Source organism: Lynx canadensis, chromosome E3 (genome assembly GCF_007474595.2).
Source record: "Lynx canadensis isolate LIC74 chromosome E3, mLynCan4.pri.v2, whole genome shotgun sequence".
NCBI lineage: Eukaryota > Metazoa > Chordata > Mammalia > Carnivora > Felidae > Lynx > Lynx canadensis.
Window position 1 is genome coordinate 7,525,020 of NC_044318.1, and position 14,138 is coordinate 7,539,157.

The window sequence follows — 14,138 nt, forward strand, 5'->3', positions numbered from 1 at the left end:
ACCCAGTCCTTCCCCGACTGTACCCCCACACCTCACTGCTCCACCTGTTTCCATCCCACCTCCCCCCCCCCCCCCCCCCCCCCCCCCCAACCCCCTGGGCCACAGATAGGACCAGAGGATGTTGAGTAAGAATGAAGCCCTTAAAGTCAGGATCCTGAGCCTAGGGGCCATTCTAGTACCCTCTGAACTCTGACAGCAGAGATGGCCCCTAAAGGCAACAGGACCACCGCTAGTGTTCAGGATACTCTCCCCTGAGGCAGTCCAGGCTCCCTGGAGAAGGGAGTGTCAGATGCAAAGAGGGGGGCCCAGCTTGCTCCCTGGGGCTCCCCTTCCCTCCAGCTCCAGTGGGCACTGCTCAGAGGAACTCCCTGGGCACTCGTCCAAAGGAGGCAGATGCTGCAGGAACCATCCGGAGACAATGTTGCCATTGTTGGGCCAAGGGTCAGGGTGTTGGTGACTTGAGGGGGGCCGGAACCAGCTCTTATCTGGCAGGCCAGGGTGGAGGACAGGAAGGAGAAAGGCGAGGAGCTTTGCCTTACTCTTTACACCTGCACGCAGGGTATGGGGTATGGAGAAATGTGTGTCCGGGAGGCCCAAAGAGGTCAGCCTCGGGGGGAGGCAAGTCTGGAGTGCCAAAGCCCCAAAGGGCTTCTTGGTTAAAGATCTGCTCCCTCATTTGACAGTTGAGCAAACAGAGGCACAAAGAGGGGAAGACACTTGCTCAAGGTCATCCGGCCAGTGGGTGGCAAATCTGGTCACAGTCTTTCCAGGGATCGTGGGGTGCTGGGGTCCAGGACACAGGCTCCAGGCCTCACGTTTACAACTGGGCCTGCTGGCACTGGCCCCTCGGCTTGTCAGAGGAGGCACAGGGGCTCTGAGAATGTCACGGAGGTGGGAAGGAGCAGAGCTGGAACTCAGCACTGCCCCCCCACCCCACAGGCCACCTTGTAGAATCTCTTCCTGGGGGTCTGCACTTCACCGCTCACCCCATGTGATCATGGCACTGAGCCCACCCTACAGCAGTCTCCTGTCCCCGCTCAGAGCATGGCTGCGTTTCCTGAGCCACCGGATGGGGCAGAAGCTGGAACGGGCAGCAGCAGCCTCTCCAGAACCACCCAGCGGGGCAACAGCGACTGGGTCCCTGCACATGGGAGGGTCTTGAGGTGGGGGCTTCTCCCTCCCTTCCCCCCACCCCTGCCACCTCCAGCTAAAGGGTTGGCTGTCATGCTCCAGTTTAAAGCAGGGAGCCAGGTCCAAGGTGCCAAGGTGAAAGTTCAGAGCATCAGGGGAACTGGCCTGCACAGGGGGCAAGAGATCTGTCTCTGGACCCCTCTTATCTGGGTCTGGAGCCCAAATCTGCTCCTTGGTGTGTGATCTTGAGGAGATTATTAATCTTATATCCACATAAAATGCGCTAATCCTCGTCATGTGCGTAGCTGCTACCGCAAATGGGTGGGAGCAATGATTGTGATTTCAAGTGCAAAGTCATAAAACCTTTGTGTTTTAGGACCGTGGACCATAAAGTCAGGGGGAGCCAAGAGTTGACTCCTGCCTCCTGCTGGTGGGGAACCTTGGGCAAAGTCACTCCCTCTCTGAGCCTCAGTTTCCTTACTTCTGAATGAGGTTGTTGGCGGGTAGGCCTCAGAGGAGAGAGAGCTGTAGACCAGGCCTTCTCATCCTCAGCAGTGCTGACATTGGGGGCGGAATAATTGTCAGTGTCAGGGGCTGTCCTGTGCACCGAGGATGTTTAGCATCATTCTTGCCCCTCTAGCTACTAGGTGCCAGTAGAAACCTCTCTAGTTAGGCCACCTAAACTGTCTCCAGCCATCGCCAGCTGTCCCCTGGGGGGCAGAATCACGCCCACCCCTCCCACTACCGCATGTGTCTTGCATACCCTTGATGCTTGACTTAAAACACATTCCTTCTCCTTGCTCGGTCGGGCTCCCTTCTCTGCTTTCTGCACGATGGAGGGGGGTGGTGTCCAGCCACTGAGCCTCCCAGTGTTAATGAGAGTCTCAATCCTTCGTATTAAATAATACTTTGCTGGGGCGCCCGGGGGGGTCAGTTGGTTGAGTGTCCAACTTGAGCTCAGGTCATGATCTCATGGTTCACGAGTTCGAGCCCTGGAGCCTGCTTCAGATTCTGTGTCTCTCTCTCCCTCTGCCTCTTTCCCACTCACACTCTGTCTCTCTCTCTCAAAAATAAATAAGCATTAAAAAAAATTTTTTAAAAGCCCTTTGCTACCTCCAGAGCGCCTCCTGTGCATTGCTCTGGGTCTCCCATCTTACAGATGAGCAAAACCAAGCCTCACCGAGGTTACATGGCTTGTCTAAGGGCATTACTCCCTTCCCTGCTAGAGGTCAAAGAAATGTTGATTCCAGCAAGAGTTTCAGAAATAACCTGGTTCTGGAGCCTTCTTTGGAAGGTCATCTGGCCATCTCTTCCAGAACTCAAGCTGCATGCCCTTTGGCCCAGCTCTCCTTCTTCTAGAAATGTTCACTCGTGCACACAGGTAGATGGACACAAGAGTAAAAATGAGCAAAGCACAGCACACAGAGGTTGACAGACTTGCTCTAGGTCACTCAGCCAGGAAATACAGGCTTGGGACTCAGGCCCAGTCCTGAAGCCCAGGCTGGAGCCCTTAGCCTCGACCCCGCCGCTGGAGAAGCCTAGCCCCCGGCCCCAGCATCAGGCACATTTCTGCCTGGACCCGTCCCTTTCTCTGGGGAAAGCATTCACACCAGCAGTTCCAGCTGCTGAAACTCAGAGTTCTGGAGCCTCAGAGTTCTGGAGACAGGAAGCTGAGGCCTCCCCACCCCAGGCCCCAGGCCCCAGGCCCCAGGCCGAATCTCTGCCTGGGCCTTGAGGGAGCTCCTTCTAAAACTCCCAGTGGGCCCGGGGGGTTGGATGAGTGCAGCTGGACTGGGCTTCTACCAGCACGATGGCCTCACTCCATGACCACTAGACCCCCTCAGCATTTCATTTCCCCATCTTTGGCCTTTTCTGCTTCTAAGAATGCGTATGTACAGGTTTTGGTTTCAGTTCTTTGGGCTCATCAGCCTGCAAGTGAACTCCTCGGTCATGTGATCAGCCACATGGTAATTCCTCTTTTGACCTTTTGAGGAACTTCCAAGAGACGCCATTTTCCATTCACGCCAGTAGGTGTGCAAGGGGCCCAGTACTTCCACATCCTTACCAACGCTGGTTGTGTTCCAATTATATTCATTATTATTATTATCGTTATTGTTGTTATTATCACTGTTACCGCCGTTCTAGCATATGTGAAGCAATACCTCATGGTGGTTTTGATTTGCATTTCTCTAGTGACTCATGAGCTGCTTGTTGGCTGTTTGTAGATTTTCTATGGAGAAATGTCTATTCAAGCCCCTTGCTCATTTTTGAATCGGGTTGTCTTTTTGTTGTTGAGTTTTCAGAGCTCTTTATAGACATGAGTGTATTTTTGTGTTGCGCGTTTTCCTCTTGCATGGAAACATCTGCTCAGCTCCTGTGGGTCGGGCACTGTCTTGTGACCTTGGGAGACCCAGGGGACTACAATACAGTTACTGCCCACAAGGGGCACGGTCTAGAGAAAAGCTTCTCAACCTCAACACTATTAACTGTGCTGTGGGGGGCTGTTCTGTGCATGGCAGGATGCTTGGCATCATCCCTGGCCCCTACCCCACCAGATGCCAGTAGCGCCTCCACCCCTGTGTGACAACCAAAAATGTGTCCAGCTTTTGCCAAATGTCCTATGGGGGCAAACTTGTTCTCCCTGGTTGAGAATCACTGGTTTAGAGGCTAAGAGACATCTGCGTATCTGCAATTTCAGTCATATCTCTTGTGCCTAAGAGGGTTCATGGTGGGCGTTTCAGGACATACTTGCTGGATGTTGGGTGGGTGAGTGGATGGGTTGATGGGTGCATGGATGCATGGACCCGACCACTTTTCGGTTGGATAAATTGATGGAGGAGTGTACGAATGGATGGATGAATAAACGAATGCAATTTACAAAGCCCAGACACGTGCCCGAAATTCTCCTGTGGGCAAACAAGACACTGTTCTTCAAACTGGAATATTCTACCCCTTTCTCTCTGCGTGGCACGGTAGTTCTCGCACTTGAGCATAAGAAGCCCCTGGAGGGTTTGTTAACACACAGATTGGTGGGCCCCACCACCAGACTTGATGATTCAGTAGAATCGCGGGCCTGGCAGAATGCTCTGAGCCTAGTTTCCATGTTCTTTGACATCCCTGCACCAGACTCCCCAACCTTGCCAATCTGTCTGTCCTCAGAGGTCTATAGGCTTAACTCCCAACGTCTCCCATTTAGGTGCTCACATTTACTGCCTTGAACTATTGACAGCAGGCTGGAAGTCTGTCCCTTGGCCACACTGAGAATTTCTTCAAAGCTGCGACCCATTGTGTCCTAGCACCTTGCTGCTGAAAGCAAGGTACAGAGCCCAGCAGCATCACGACATCTGGGTGCTCAGTAGGATGCAGACCCTTGGGGCTCCTGGGTGGTTCAGTCAGTTAAGCACCCAGCTTCCACTCAGGTCATGATCTCACGGTTCTTGAGCTTGAGCCCCATGTTGGGCTCTGTGCTGACAGCTCAGAGCCTGGAGCCTGCTTCAGATTCTCTGTCTCCCTCTCTCTCTGCCCCTTCCCTGCTCACGCTCTGTCTCTCTCAAAAATAAATAAACATGAAAGGAAGGAAGGAAGGAAGGAAGGAAGGAAGGAAGGAAGGAAGGAAGGAAGAAATAAGGAAAGAAAGAAGATGCAGACTCTTGGGCCCCTCACAGGCCTACAGAATGCAAATCTACATTTTAACATTATCCCAGGTTGGCAGTCGGTGGGGGTTGGGGGAGGCGGGACTCATGGTCACATTCGAGTTTGGGAAGCTTGTGCTAGGACTTCTCTATCACCCTCACAACTCAGAAGCTAAGCCCGGCGTAGATTTGCTGATGAGTTACTCCGGCAGCATCTGTTCCAAGGTAAATGGTATCTGGGCCGGAACATCATTCAGGCATTATTGGTCGGTCCTATCTTTGCCTTACCCACTTTATCGCCTGGAATGTCTGAACTGATGGCTTCGTGCAGGGGAAGACAGAGGCCCAGAGGGGCGGTACCTTGCTCAGGGTCGCGACTACGGTGAAGCAGAATGGAAACTGGGGAGGAGCACCCGGAGAGGCTTAGTGTCAATGGTGGCGAGACGCGGAATCACGGGGTGGGAGGGCACTGGCCTGAAGCTGCTGGCTTTGCTGTTCCAAAGTGGAGAAATGGGAGATTGCTGAAAAAGTAAGCCAAGAACCAGAATGTAAGTGTATTCTTTCATATATCCAACAAGTATTAATTGGGCGCTTAGCAGATGCCAGACCCCGGCATCGTGTATACGGTATTGAGCAAAGAGAACAAGGTGTCACCCTCAGTGGCTTCTGCCTAGGTGGGCAGTCTGACGTTCATTCATTCATTAACGTGTCCGTTTATTGTACAACTCTCACGTGTCCTGTGCATTACTAGGCGTGTGTGTGCGTGTGACGAGGGAGAGATGGAGACCCAGCTGCTCACACCGGAGGATCCTCTAGGCTGCCTGTGTGGAGACAGACCCAGAACGATTGCCATTCAGCGAGATGTGTCCCCGGGGAAGGCTGGGGCCACATAGAGGCTGGAACTCAGAGAAACCCTGGGGATGCTGGGGAAGAAATTTCAGGAAGAAAGGGCAGGCAAGGTGTTCTTGACGGAGATAACGTGAACAGAAGCTCAGAGACTTTGTGGGAAACTGTTGAAATCTTCAGGGGAAAAAAAGGGGGGGGGGGTAAAACCATGAGTCCCGTGCAGATGCAAAAAGGAACACTTGTTCAAGATTGTTTTAAGCTCGTTCAGTGAGGGAACCGGCAGATGTTAGAACTGGCCCAAAGGCAAAGTCGACTAAAGCACAACTATGTATGTGGAGGAAAGGAATATTGAAATGAACTGCAAATGGAAGGGGGAAATGATTGGACAAGACAGAATTTGCTTGTGTATCCATTTCCTGCAACTTACAAAGCTTTGGGGAAAATAGCTCAAAGAGAGTGAACAAGGCTAGAAATCAGATAACCTGAAAGTTTGTCCTGTACACAGATAATGCCTAATACTCCATTGAGGCACAGTTTTTTTCCCCTGTAAAACCTGTGTTCAGAGGATGGGGGGAGGTCTTTGGTAGAGCACAGCATGGGTGAGTGAGGAGAGGCAAAGCTGTTGGAGGGCCAGAGAGATCATGGACATCCAGGTGACCCATGATAATAAGTGGACTTGACCAGAGACCAGTAGGGAACCACGGAAGGATGTTAAGCAAGGATGTGACCTTATTTGATTAGCACTGGAGAAAGATCCTTCCGGAAGCTGGGTGGAGAGCAGTCCCCAACTATAGGTGGCTTTTAACAGAGAAACCTGTTAAAAGATGAGATGATGGGGACATCGCCTAGAATAAGGCTTGGCAAATTTCTTTTGTAAAGGGGCAGATAGTCAATACTTGAGCCTTTGCACCCATATAGTTACAGTCCAGCAGCCATAGACAATGTAGCGAATGGGGAGTCTATGTCCTAATAAAACAAAAGTGGGCCGGTGGGCCTGGGCCAGTTGTCCAAGAGTGGTAGTTGAGTGGCTAGAGCTGTCCATGGTTTTGACAAGCCTCCTGCGCCTAGATGTTTAGAACCCATTGGCAGCTCTCCTGGAGGAACCCAGGGACACCTTCTCCCATTTGCCTTTAAGCACGAGCTCCCTGAGGGAACCAGACAACCCCTGGGGCAGATCGCTGGCCTCCAAGCAAAAGCTTTTAGGACCTCAAAGCTCCTCTGGGGCAAGGTTGACCCAACAGCCTCTTACAAGCAGCGAAAAGAGCAAGCCACCGTGGCAGGGCCGTTCCTGGGTGGGAACAGAGCCTGCCTCCTGTCTCCTTGGCCAGAGCTGTAAATAGCTCTCTGCTGGCTTTGCAGGCTGAGCGCCCTTCTGGGGACAGGCTGGAAATGAGCACACGAAGGAGCACTTGTGCAAATTACTGCCTGCATGCGGGTTTGCGCGCCTGGCGTCCTTCCCCAGGCCTAAGTGCACAGTCCTCCCCGGGGCCGAGGGCAGGGCTCACAGAAGAGCCACACACACAAGGACATGGGCCTCCTGACCCGGGGACGGGGTCCAGGAGGGATTCAGAGCTGGGCTGTCAGAGTCATGAGAAGCCAGAGGGACAAGAGGAAACATTCGGAGGACCCTGGAACAGAGTTTCAGCTTAGTCTCTGCCCACCTATTGACAGCCCGTCACCCATAAATAGCAGGCAACTCGCATTTGCCGAGAATGCAGTGGCTGCTAGGGTTATTCTAAGGGTTTTCTGTGTAGTTGCTCGTGTCATTGAGTGCAACAACCCTGGAGGAAAGGCCGGTCAGATTGCTGAGGTGGGCAATGCAGGCCCAGAGAAGATGGCAGGCTCAACCTGGCCCTCAGAGTAACAGCAGCGTGTGTGCGGAGAAACCCAGGCTTACAGCCTCCGAGGCCCCAAGCCCTGACTCTGAGCCATGTGGATGCCACTGGCTGTGCCCTCCCGATCCCAAGCCCCGCCCCATCCTCGCCCTCCCCTCCCCTCCCCTCCCCACGCTCTCTGACCTCTGCTACTTATCAGTCGAGGGTAATCATAATGTCTTATCACTTGGGGCGCCTGGGTGGCTCAGTCAGTTACGTGTCTGACTTCAGTCCAGGTCATGATCTTGCGGTTTGTGAGTTCAAGCCCCGCATCAGGCTCTGTGCTGACGGCTCAGAGCCTGGAGCCTGCTTCAGATTCTGTGTCTCCCTCTCCCTCTGCCCCTCCCCGACTTGTGTGCGCTCTCTCTCTCTCTCTCTCTCTCTCTCTCTCTCTCTCAAAAATAAACAAACCTTAAAAAATTTTTAAAAAACAATGTCTTATCCCTTGACCGGCAGTTTGGGGGGGACCAGCTGCTGTGTGGCAAATGAGAAAGCAGAATTGAAAAGTCAGAAACGCTGAATAAGACCTATGGTGGGCAGAGAAAGTCCAAAGCACCTCCTTCGGCAGCCACCGCCCACAGACAACTCGGACTGCTTGTGGTGACTGATCCCTTTCGGCCACGTGCACCCCCTCGCCGGCCTGCTGTAAGAGCGTGGGTTGAGGTCGGTTTCTTGGTTGCTCCTATGGGGTCCAGGGAAAAGTCACACACTCAGAAAGCAGCTGTGTCGTGCCGGCTTGCTCAGGGTGCTGGAGATTGTGACGTCTGGACCTCAGTTTCCTCATCTGTAAAATGGCAGCAACAATACGTCTTGGGGCAGCACGTTGCTGGTTATTGGGGGGATGATAAGGGCGAACGTGGTTGAGTGCTCTCTACCTGCCAGACACCAGGCTCCGTTTGGATAATCTCCCTTAACGCTCTCAGTAACCCAGGTGGTAAGGTTGTCTTGTGTGCGTGAAGGCAGAATCAGAGAGTTTTAAAATCTCTTCACCAAGGTCAGAGGTAGGAAGCGCCAGAAACTGGACTTGATCCCGAGACCTGCCTGGCTCCAAAACCCATCTTCAAACATGTTTCACTGGAGACCTCCAAGGTTCAGAGAGTCAAAATCCCTCATCCCTCTGTTCCCATGCCTTCCTCTGCCCAGTCTGTATGCGCTTGTTCTGTTTTTCTTTTTAACTTTATTTATTTATTTATTTTGAGAGAGAGAGAGAGCATGCACGCGCATGCACATTTAAGCGGGCAGAGAGAGAGGGAGAGAGAATCCCAAGCAGGCTCCTCACTGTTAGTGCAGAGCCTGACACGGGGCTTGAATCCACGAACCATGAGATCATGACCTGAGCCGAAGTCAGATGCTTAACTGGCTAAGCCACCCAGACACCCCTGTATGTGCTTATTCTGTTTTTAAGTGATAATTAATTTATTTTCCGAATCAGCAAAGTAGCATGTGGTAAAATACTCAAGCGATACACCTCGGTTTACAGAGAAAAGTAAATTTCCCTCATCCACATCTCTTGGGCCCCTTCCTCTCCCTAGAGGCAGCTCCATACTTTACACAGGGTCACCGTTTTGTCCTTTGTTCTTTATCCTTAATACATCATAGTCATTTCACACATGTGCGAATATTTCCATGGGATAAATTCCTAGGAGTGGAATTGCTACATCAAAAGGGGTGTGTGTGTGTGTGTGTGTGTGTGTGTGTGTGTGTGTGTGTGCGTGTGTGTGTTGTTGTTGTTGTTGTTGTTTTCCCAAATACTTTGAAAAGTATTTTGTGTACAGAAGCCAACCCCGAACAAAAAAGAACAGCTCAGTCTTTCTTCACGAAATTGGCAGTCATATGACCAAGAACCAGGTCAGGAAGAAACAGCAGGTTCTTCGTGCCCTTCTCAATCGTGATCCTACCCCTGCAGTGCCCCTTCCGGTCCCTCCCACCCTTCCTTGCTCTTCCGTAGTTGCACTTGTCCCACCTGAGGATGCGTCCTTTGTGGCAGATTAGTTTTGTCTGGTTTTTTCCATCGTGCTCCGTTGTGTCTAGCTTCTTTTGCAGGCCATGACATCCGCAATCTATCCATGCTGCACCTTGTAGCATCGCTACTTACTGGGGCACCTGGGTGGCTCAGTCGGTTAAGCATCCGACTTGGGCTCCGGTCATGATCTCGCAGTTCATGAGTTCAAGCCCCACATCAGGCTCTGTGCTGACATCTCAGAGCCTGGAGCCTGCTTCAGATTCTGTGTCTCCTTCTTTCTGCCTATCTGTCACTTGCACTTTCTCTCTCTCTCTCTCTCTCTCTCTCTCTCTCTCTCCCAAAAATAAATGAATGTTAATTTTTTTTTAATTTCTCTGCTTACTAACTGAATTTTATCATCTCTTTTATGTGTTTCTTGGTCATTTGGATTTGCTCTTTTCTAAAGTTAGCCTGTTCATATCTCTAGTCCATTTTTCTTTTGAGTTGTCAATTTTTTTGATTGCTTTGTAGGAGTTTTTGTCATGCTTGGTAAAATTGTCCCTTTGGCAGTTATAGGTTTTGCAGATATCTCCTACCCTGTGGTGTGATTTTCATTTTCAGTGGTGACTTTTGGCAATAGGAATTTTTAATTTTTATGTAGCTCACATTCCTTTATGGTTAATGCTTTTTGTGTCCTATTGGAGAAACTCGAGGTCATCCATGGTTACTCCCCTCTTATCTCCGAAAAGCTTTCCGATCTATGTCTCCTACCACCCAGGGTTGATTTTTATATATTGCATTAGGGAGAATCACAACACATTTTTCTTCCCATGGGGATAATGTAACCAGCCCAATATCACTGCCACTTTGTCAGAAACCAAGTGTTCCATATTAGCATAGATCTGTTCTTGTATTCTCTGTTCTGTTGCATTGGTATGTTTGTCTTTACCCCACGTTGTCTTAACTACAGTAGCTTTAGAATATGATAGAATGTGCCAGATCGCCCCCCGAAGAGACTTACCAGTCAACACTTCCAACAATTTATCAAAAATGTATGGAGAGCCCAGTGTGGTGCCAGACAGTGTGATGTTAGGGTTACTGTTGTTGCTTTTTTTTTAATGTTTAATTTTGAGAGGGAGAGAGGGAGAGAGAGAGAGAACAAGCCAGAGAGGAGCAGAGAGAAGTGGAGACAGAGGATCTGAAGCAGATTTGTGATCACAGCGGTGAGCCTGATGTGGGGCTCGAACTCACAAACCGTGAGATCATAACTTGAGCCGAAGTTGGATGCTCAACCGACTGAACCACCCAGGTGCCCCAAGGGATGTGGTTTTAAGTACAGCTTAAAGAGTGTTGAGGTCTTGTAAGCAGTCAGACATGAGCCAAATAATTGTACAAACAGAGGTGCCATGTAAATGTGGGGGTGCCACAAAAGGGAGAGGGAGGCCTGTGGGTCCAAGAGTGTGTGAAGAGGGGGATTTGATCTGGTGAGACAGGGTCAGGGAAGGCTTCCTGGAGGAGGTGCGTCATGAGTGGAATAGGAATTAAGGAATCAGAAGCAAAGGAAAAGCATTTGGGGGTAGTGGGAACAGCATCTGCAAAGGCTCTGAGGCAGAAGCCTGCATAGGACAGACATGGGATCCAGTTGGCAGGACTCAGAGGGAGGGGAAGGTGATATGCATGGAGATTAGAACAGTGAGCAGGGCCAGGCCTCCAGGCCTTTGAACTGTGTTCAAGGGCTGGGTTTTATGCACCAAGAACAATTACCCTGAGCAAATAACAAGAGTCTCCTTGAATCTTCCAGATTAAGAGCAGTTCCAGGAGCCCTTTCAGCACCCCTGGGGTGGCTTCTTTACAGGAGGAAGTAGTGCAGCAACCTCCAGAGCGACAGCTCGGTTCCCTCCAGCCCCTGGCACCGAGCGTCTCGGTTTTGCCAGCCGTGCAAGCCCAGCCCTCCCACGCGGGTCTGCCTGGGTTCCGCCAGCACGGTGTCAGGTCTGGAGCCCTTCTGCCCGCAGCCTGGCAGCCGCGTCCTGCCTGCTGGGCCCTTCTGGGTGCGCCTGGTGCCGTGGGCCTGAATCCTTCCCTTCTCTTGCTCTTCGTCATCGTCTCTGCTCATCACCCTGGCGGGCGCTGTTATCCTCACTCCACAGATGAGAAAACGGAAACCAGAGAGCTTAAGTCACTTGCCTAAGACCACACAGCATCCAAGGGACAAACATGACTGTTTCCAGCTCTCTGTCAATTTAATTTCTCTTTTTTTGAATGTTTGTTTATTTTTGAGAGAGAGAGAGAGAGAGCACAAGCAGGGGGGGACATAGAGAATGGGACAGAGAATCTGAAGCAGGCTGTGTGCTGACAGCAGCGAGCCCCATATGGGGCTCAAACTCGTGAACTTCAAGATCATGACCTGAGTTGAAGTCAGACGCTCAACCGACTGAGCAACCCAGATGCCCCCAAATTTAACTTCTTAAACCCGAGTGGTACTTTATGTTTCTTTTCAGAATAAGAAGTGGGTCAGACTGATGAGGAAACTCACCTGAGTAAGTGCCACACTGTTCTAGGTCAGGCTCCTTGCCTGGGCTGCACTGATGGGTTCCTAGGCCTAAGGCCCCTGGTCCTGCTCTTGATACCGATGTTTTAATTTGGTCGCCAGTGTGGGGTTCTGGTTCTTTCTGCACTAAGTCCAGTAATTGAGAGGCTTTTAATCACGAGATACGTCTGCTGGGTTTTTGCAGAATCGGGAGGTGTGGAGGAGATCTGAATACACCAGCACTCAAAATCTCATTAAACGGGCCCGTCCCTGTTTTGGGACGGCAGATCCAGACAGAGCCGACAAGATTGATGTTGTTTTCATGAATCCAGGCATCTGTTGTGTTCCTTGTGTGTTTCCAAGGCAGGAATTTGTTGGCAAGAGAATAAGGAAGCCGGGAGCTTCGGGAAGGTTTCAGAGCCCAGAGAAGATGGTGTAGATTGCGGATACGGATTGGCTTTCCCCTGTGCGGTGGGATGTGTCGGGGAATACAGACTGCCCTGAGTCCCTGCCTCTGGCCGACCGTGCTGCCTGCATTCGGCACACTCCACTTACGGAGCATCTGCTCTGTGCTGGGCAAGCAGTGTGCTGCAAGCACCCTCTCGGGAGCCCCCGGACGACCCTGGGACGTGATTTCAGACTATTTTGCCGAGAAAGAGCCATTACAAAACTTGCACCAGCTCCCCAGAACCCAAGTGTGGGAACCGGGGCTGGAACGGCTTCAGCAGAAGCGCTTTGTTGGTTGGCTCACGCCCACGTGGTATTGCATCGCCTTGGCGGGGGTGACCTGCCTTTGTCCCTTAGGGGGAGGGGACTTCAGGGTGCCTGTGGGGCTCAGCCAGGTGAGCGTCCCGCTCCTGATCTCAGCTCAGGTCTTGATCTCAAGGCTCGTGAATTGGAGCCCCACGTCAGCGAGGAGCCTGCTTGGGATTCTGTCTCTGCCCTTCCCCTGCTTGCGTGCTCACTTGCTCTCTAAATAAATAAATAAATAAATAAATAAATAAATAAATAAGAGGGGATCTCCACCGGGGCAACTGTACCCCGTCCCTCCCCCCACGCCAGAGGACATTTGGCAAGGTCTGGAGACACGTTGGCTTGTCACAGCTGGGGCGGGGGACGGAAACATTGGCACCCAGAGAGTAGAAGCCAGGATGTTGCTAACCATCCTGCAGTGGACAGGACAGCCCTCACCGCACACAGCAAAGAATGATCTGGCCCACAAAATCGAGGCTGCTGAGGTTGAGAGACCCTGCTTAAGGGGCACACCTTTTCCATACCTTTTCTAGAGTAATCTGAGGGCGTTTCTGTTGGGGAGCTCATCTCTCCCTAGCACCTTGTCCCCGGCGATTGCTTCTCACGGGGTTTCTGGGTCTTTCTCCCACTGGGTTGGGGGGAACTCTGCCTTGGGAGTCGGCAAAATGCTTTAGATGACGACAGTAAGGAGATGGCAGCGGGGCCCGTGATGTTTAGCTCAGCGTAGATTTTAACTCACCCTTCCGGATCCTGCATTCCAGAGCGCTTCCAACGGTACAGACTCGCCCCTGTGTTGTGGATGAGTTGAGAAAAATGAAAAATCCCCCACAGGGACCTGAAACCCTGAGTTCCTGCCACATCGCATTCCTACCCTCCTTCTGGGGACGAGGAATGCTCATCAACTCAGGCCGGGCTGCTCAGCACGGCGGGCCGGAGGTCCTCGCAGTGTTCGTGCAGGGGTGTTGTGTGAACGCCTGTCTGGAGGGAATGGGCAAGCCCGCAAGCCTCTCCGTGCCCTGTGTGTAGGGGTCGTGCTGCTCTGCCCAACGGGAAAAACACTTTCCCGCTGCGGTTAGGGAGAGATTCGCCTGGTGCAGGCCTTGGAAGGAGCGAAAGTTCTGTCGTAGGAGATCCTGGGCTGTAACTGAATTTTCCCCAGGGGCTGGTAATTTTTAACCTGGAGAAGGTTATAAAATGAGGCATGTTCCCCCTCCAGTGCCACAAAGTCCTGCCGAGGCTCAGCTCAGGGCCGCGGGGACCTCTCTCTGCATCCTGCCCCCAACGTGAGTGAGCAGAGCCATGTGCAGGGCTCAGGGTGTCCGTGCAGGAGGCGCACAGCCCTCGCCGCCGGGTAGCTACGTCACTGGTCCGGAGGCAGCTCAGGGCTCTGCTTTTCACAGGCAACTAAAGGGCGCACGTAACGCCTTGAC

At 52.0% G+C, this 14,138-nt stretch overlaps 1 protein-coding gene across 1 annotated transcript in view; it reads left to right on the plus strand.

Moving 5' to 3' along the window:
- Positions 1-14,138, plus strand: part of ABAT (4-aminobutyrate aminotransferase) — an 88,429-nt gene that overhangs the window by 990 nt on the left and 73,301 nt on the right. The window lies entirely within an intron of this gene.